Below are 6105 nucleotides of genomic sequence, written 5' to 3' on the forward strand. Positions count from 1 at the left end.
CAGTAGGTGTTCTGTAGGAGTTGTTCCACATGTAGATGTATTTCTGATGTATTTGTGGGGAGGAAGGTGATCTCCACATCTTACTCCTCAGCCATCTTGAAGGTCTCTCTCTCCTGCTTAATTACTTTTAAGTGAAAGTAATTTGAGGCTCATGAGGAAATTAAGATATAGATACCATAATGTCAGGAGTATGGTAATTGAAAAAGCAGTAGAAACAATAAACATGCATCTATTCAGCATATTTTTCATAAAACTACAATAAAATAGTTATTCGAGTAAAGACTGCCAAAATTATAACTCGAATTTTTACATTCTTAAAATTTTGGCAATCTATAATTGATCTTAGGTATTTGTTATTCCTAAAAACTCATGGTGGAAAATTTTCTAAAATACATTTTTCTCAAAGTGAGAATAACCTATTTTACAAATGATGAAAAAAGAGTATTTTTTTTTTTTTTTTTTTTTTTTGCGGTACGCGGGCCTCTCACTGTTGCGGCCTCTCCCGTTGCGGAGCACAGGCTCCGGACGCGCAGGCTCAGCGGCCACGGCTCACGGGCCCAGCCGCTCCGCGGCATGTGGGATCTTCCCGGACCGGGGCACGAACCCGCGTCCCCTGCATCGGCAGTCGGACTCGCAACCACTGCGCCACCAGGGAAGCCTGAAAAAACAGTATTTTATGCTAACGTGAAGAGGGACTTTTTTTTTTAATGTAATATTGGAGTGATGTGGCTTTAAAATTTGCCCTTTGGAATATTTTGTTTTTGTTGCATCAAAACTCATGTTTATGTGACTTCAGTTAGGTTCACTTAATTGCACACAGAGTTCAAAATACACTTAAATATTGATGGAAGCAACATTCCCACAGCCACCAATCAATTACTTTGATTCTTCTGTTTTAAAATTGGTCTGATAATGCATTTTAGAATAGGTCAATACTGCCTGCTACATAGAGTAATATGTCTAATTTGTTTCTATTCATCATGATCATGTAGTTAAGAACAACATGCTTACAATTTCAGGTTGTCACTGGGAAGCATGATATGTGAAATTGACAAAAGAATTTAAAAAATTGCTATATGGGCATCATATTTTTAAAATATGTAACACATCCCTGCATCTTGTTTTTCCCGTGAACATGTGATACTTTGGATATACTGCTCATTTGCATTAACTTGACTGACCTGCACAACGACATTTTCTATTTACCAACTCAAAAGAGACCATTTCTCTGTGCCCAGATGCAACAAAATTTCTTGCTGTGCCCTGCAGCATCATTCAGAAAAATTAGGGAATACTTTTCACTCTTGCCTTACCTCACTTTTCTTCTGAATTCTTCATTAACAGCACCAGCAAATATTTATGAGTACCTCTATGTGAAAAGTGTTGTGGAGATGAAACCAGAAGGACTGTAATAACATCCACTCTCATCATACTATTTTAAGTTCTGCTTTCACCAATTAAGAGACAGTTATCAGACAGGGGACCGAGAAGGGGAAAGAACCATGGAGGTTCATTCTCCTGCTAGTGTCCTCAGTGTACTTCACCCCCATTAAAAAATGTAAATTTATCATGTAACATACCGAAGAAGAAAACAGAGCTGAGACTCAGGAAACCTCCCTGCGTGGCCTTTCTGAAAGTAACAAGCATCCTTGTGCCTGAGTTTATTCTTTATTCCTTCTTCCTTGGCAGAGCTGGAAGGAAGAAACCCAACAGGCTATTTTCACTTGAGTTCTGGTACATGTTGGACTCACGTGGGATGCTCTAACTTTTAGAACACTAGGGCTGTGTTTAGTGCACTATAATCTGTATAAAGTAACTCATCCTCATAACATGAAGTGTGTATTTAGAAAAAGTTTTGTTGTTAGGGGTCGCTTTAGTACTAGGAAAGAACTTTAAAATTCATAGTGATCATTTACCTGAACTCCTGTATCACCTATTGTCTGTCATTCTGACTCACCACACATATACTGTCTTGAACTGGTATGCACAATTGCAATTATTATATAATAAATGCTGTAAATATGTATTACTTATCCACATATCCAGTTACTCTTTAATTGAAATAAACTCTATAAATCCAGCACTCATATATAAACCAAGCGATCACATATTATTAATACGAAAATTATAACACCTAAGTTTTACACCTTTTATTAAAAGTCTTGTTATTGACCTAAGTCTGTTTGGGCATTCACAAGTACAAGGTTCTTTTGCGTAGATACACATAGCTTCTAAAGTTAAAAATAGATGAAGACTAAAATTCTCACACAAAATTTTGCGACTTAATGGTATGTTATAATAAAAGCAAGCAAGCCTGAGAATTAATTCAGTAACACATACACGTCATCACATATATTTTTCAGTAAACAGGGACAAAAAAAGACAGATCATCTGCTCTGTAAAACACATTCTTATATAACTTATGTGAATAAATGTGTGTCTATCAATTCAAGTAGCACATATTGTACCCTTTACGATGGAACGGAGAGAATGTGTTACAGGCTTCTGGTGGGTGGGAGTTCACCATGGACGGTGGTAGGGAAGGAAATCATCATAAAAGAAGCTAATCTTGAGCCAGACTGCCAAGAAAAGGAGGTCTTAGATGGATGGAGTGGGCCCAAGGGCATCCTAAGCAGGAAAGAACCAACAAAAAAGTTCCAAGGTAGAAACACCTCTTCACATAGGCAGACTCACATGTTTATGGAGTTGCACTTTTCCTAATTCCAGCCATCAAAGTTGGAACAACATTTTGAAAGTGAGGAACATTATCATCAAATTATAGGTGTCTTAGCAGCCATACCACCAGAATTAATCTATCCTAATAGGACAACCAGGAATAAAGATTGTGGATTTTCTATTTTTTATAGGCAACTTGACTTTCAGTTAGAACATTTTACAACCTATTCTCTAAAACATGAAGGACTGGGAAAACACTACCTGTGATCCCACAGCAGTACAGTGTGCTACCATGTGTTAAAATGCCAAGGAGGCAACAGTCTTTCCCCATGTTCACCTGTTCATTCATTCATTCATTCAATCAATCAATCAGCAATCTGGATAAAAGCTAAGACTACTTTTTTAGGGTGGCTAGAAGCCTGGTTTATTTGGACGATTTCTAAAAGGCAGGCTTACCTCGGATTCTCAAACTGACTTTAAAATGGGGTTCCAACATATGAAGTAGAAGGTCAGTGAGGTGTCTCCATCTGCATGCATTATTCACTCTCATTTTGCAAGGGCTTCCGGAGAATTGGCAAGAGTTGCCAGCCGCTCTCCTGTCTGCAGCATAAAAAAACTGAAGTTCCAGGCTTTGAGGTATTTTACTAGGATGACTAAATGTCCAAATTTGCCTTAGACAGTCCCCGTTTTGCCCATTGTCAGGTGTGTGATTATTAATAGCACCTAATTCCCTTCTTTAAAATGTCCCACTGACACAATAAATTACATGGTCACTTTAATACTATCTGACTTCAGCCTTTGGTAACAGGTCTCTAAATCTATTAACAATTTAGGAAAGAAGGCTTCTGACAGGTTAAAAGGCTTCTAACCAAGAAAAACTGGTGGAGGGATTTCTTGAACTAGTTACATGACACTAAAACACTAATCGGTTTGGTCAACAGAGCAGGACAATTGATAAGTCAGGGAAACAAACCACCATGGCTGGGGGTAGATTCAAGCCAGGCAGCCAGGTTCACATCACAGTTCTGCTCACTTCCTGCCCATGTGAACTTACCCTCACTGGCCTCAGTTTCCTCATCTGTAGAGTGGGGATGATAAGAGTACCTCTCTCACAGGCTTGCAATGATGATTATATTAATTCATTTTAAGTGCCTTAGAACAGTGCCTGGCACACTGTCAGTCATATAATAAGGGTTTGCTCTCACTGCTACATCATTCAAAAAAGTAGGCATGGGAGTGCAGAAATCTCTTTGAGATCCCGACTTCATTTCCTTTGGATATATGCCCAGATCATAGGGTGGTTCTATTTTTTTTTTTTTTTGAGGAATCTCCATACTGTTTTCCACAATATCTGCACCAATTTTCATGCCCATCAACAGTGCACAAGAGTTCCCTTTTCTTCACATCCTCACCAATATTTGTCTTGATAACAACCATTCTAACAGATGCCAAGTGATAGCTCATTGTGGTTTTTATTTGCATTTCGTTGATGAATCATGATACTCAGCACCGTTTCACATACCTGTTAGCCATTTATGTCCTCTTTTGAGAAATGTCTCTTCAGGTCCTTTCTCCTTTTTTTAAATCAGGTTATTTGGTTTTTTGCTACTGAGTTGTATGTTCATCGCAGCATTATTCACAATAGTCAAACACCTAAAATGTCCATCAACAGATGAATAGAAAAAATGTGATTGATATATATAATATGTATAGGTATATATGCATATATATGGGAATATTATTCAACCTTAAAAAAGAAGATCCTGTCATTTGCAACAACCTGAAGGACATTATGCTAAGTAAAATAATCCAGACACAGGAAGACAAATACTGCATGATCTTACTTATATGTGGAATGTAAAAGAGTCAAACTCATAGAAGCAGAGTTTGGGAGAACTCTGAGGGGAGGGAGAAATTAGGTGATGTTGATCAAGGGGGTACAAAGTTTCAGTTATGCAAAATGAATAAGTTCTGGAGGTCTAATGTACAGCACAGTGACCATGGTTAACACTGCTGTAAACTTAACATTTTACTAAGAGGACAGATCTTAAGTGTTTTCACCACACAAAAGAAAGGAAAGAAAGAAAGAAAGAGAGAGAGGAGAGAGGAGGGGGGGGAGAGAGAGAGAGAGGAAGAGAAAGAAAAAAAAAGAAAGAAAGAAAGAAAGAAAGAAAGAAAGAAAGAAAGAAAGAAAGAAAGAAAGAAAAAGAAAAGGAGAGTGGGAGGGAGGGAGGGAGAGAGGAAGGAAGGGAGGAAGGAAGGAAGAAGGAAAGAAAGGGGGAAATGGTAACTATGTGAGGTGTAGACATGTTAATTAGCTTGGTTGTGATTATTTCACAATGTAAAATGTATACCAAAACACCAAGTTGTACACCTTGAATATATACAAATTTTATTTATCAATTATACCTTAATAAAAGCTTAAAAAATGTAGGTAAGGGACTCCCCTGGCATCCAGTGGTTAAGACTCCATGCTTCCAATGCAGGGGGTGTGGGTTCGATCCCTGGTCCGAGAATTAAGACCCCACAAGCCGCGAGGCCCAAAAAAAAAATGTAGGTAAGCATGGATGAGTTAACAGATCTTGTAGAGATGCAGCCTTAACTAAACAATGTCAACCACCCAGTTTAATAGACTATACGGCAGATTTAACAGTCCAGAAAACCAACGGCATGTTGCTATAAGCGTTTAAGATATTTGGTATCTATATTATAATAAAAACAAAATTTTTATTTACAGTAACATTTTGAGCTTATGTGAAGTGAAACCTGTCTAATTTTATCTCACTGACAACTATAGAAATGTCACTGTGCTTCATTTCATTACTCTCAAGACATAAAGCGTTCTGGTGTCTATGTTACAGCATCTTAAAATTTTTATCTTCTAATATTAAAATAGTCTACACTGTCACTGAATATAAACTTCATTTATATCTCTAGTTCTGTGTAAAAGGTATCATATACATTTTTGATTTGGATATGCCACTAAACTAGAGAAATTTCATGGTATACATGAGAGGCAGTATACATTTAACTTGAAAAAGAATCACTGAGGTTAATAGGATACATTAAATTGATAACACTTGACTGTTGGCTATTGAATTGGGGATTAAGATATCAGACAGTTCCCAAAAGTAAATACCTTGACAGAATGATCACAACGGAATTTAGAAATTAAATATAAAAGACTATGTTAATGTGGTATAAGTGGGAACATGAGAAAATATCAAAGTTGAAGTTTTTGTTGGAAGATGAATTTGAAATGATCTCTTATGCATATGCAACTTTTTAATACATACTCTCTGAGGTACATTTACACTCACATTTAGAAGTCTAATTAGTAATAAAAAGGGAAGAGTTCGTAATGATAGGACCCTGCTCTTAGGGTCCCTATTATAGATTCTGAAAACAAATTCATTAATATCATAATAT

The 6105-nt window shown here is 37.1% G+C and overlaps 1 long non-coding RNA gene across 1 annotated transcript; it reads right to left on the minus strand.

Moving 5' to 3' along the window:
- Window positions 1–380: 380 nt before the first annotated feature.
- Window positions 381–3289, minus strand: LOC114487436 (uncharacterized). Its single transcript, XR_003682525.2, has 3 exons — window positions 3133–3289; window positions 1581–1691; window positions 381–658 (listed from the first exon to the last, which is right to left on the minus strand). It is a non-coding gene; the product is annotated as an uncharacterized lncRNA (long non-coding RNA).
- Window positions 3290–6105: the final 2816 nt, after the last annotated feature.

The sequence above is a fragment of the Physeter macrocephalus genome, chromosome 13 (genome assembly GCF_002837175.3).
Source record: "Physeter macrocephalus isolate SW-GA chromosome 13, ASM283717v5, whole genome shotgun sequence".
NCBI lineage: Eukaryota > Metazoa > Chordata > Mammalia > Artiodactyla > Physeteridae > Physeter > Physeter macrocephalus.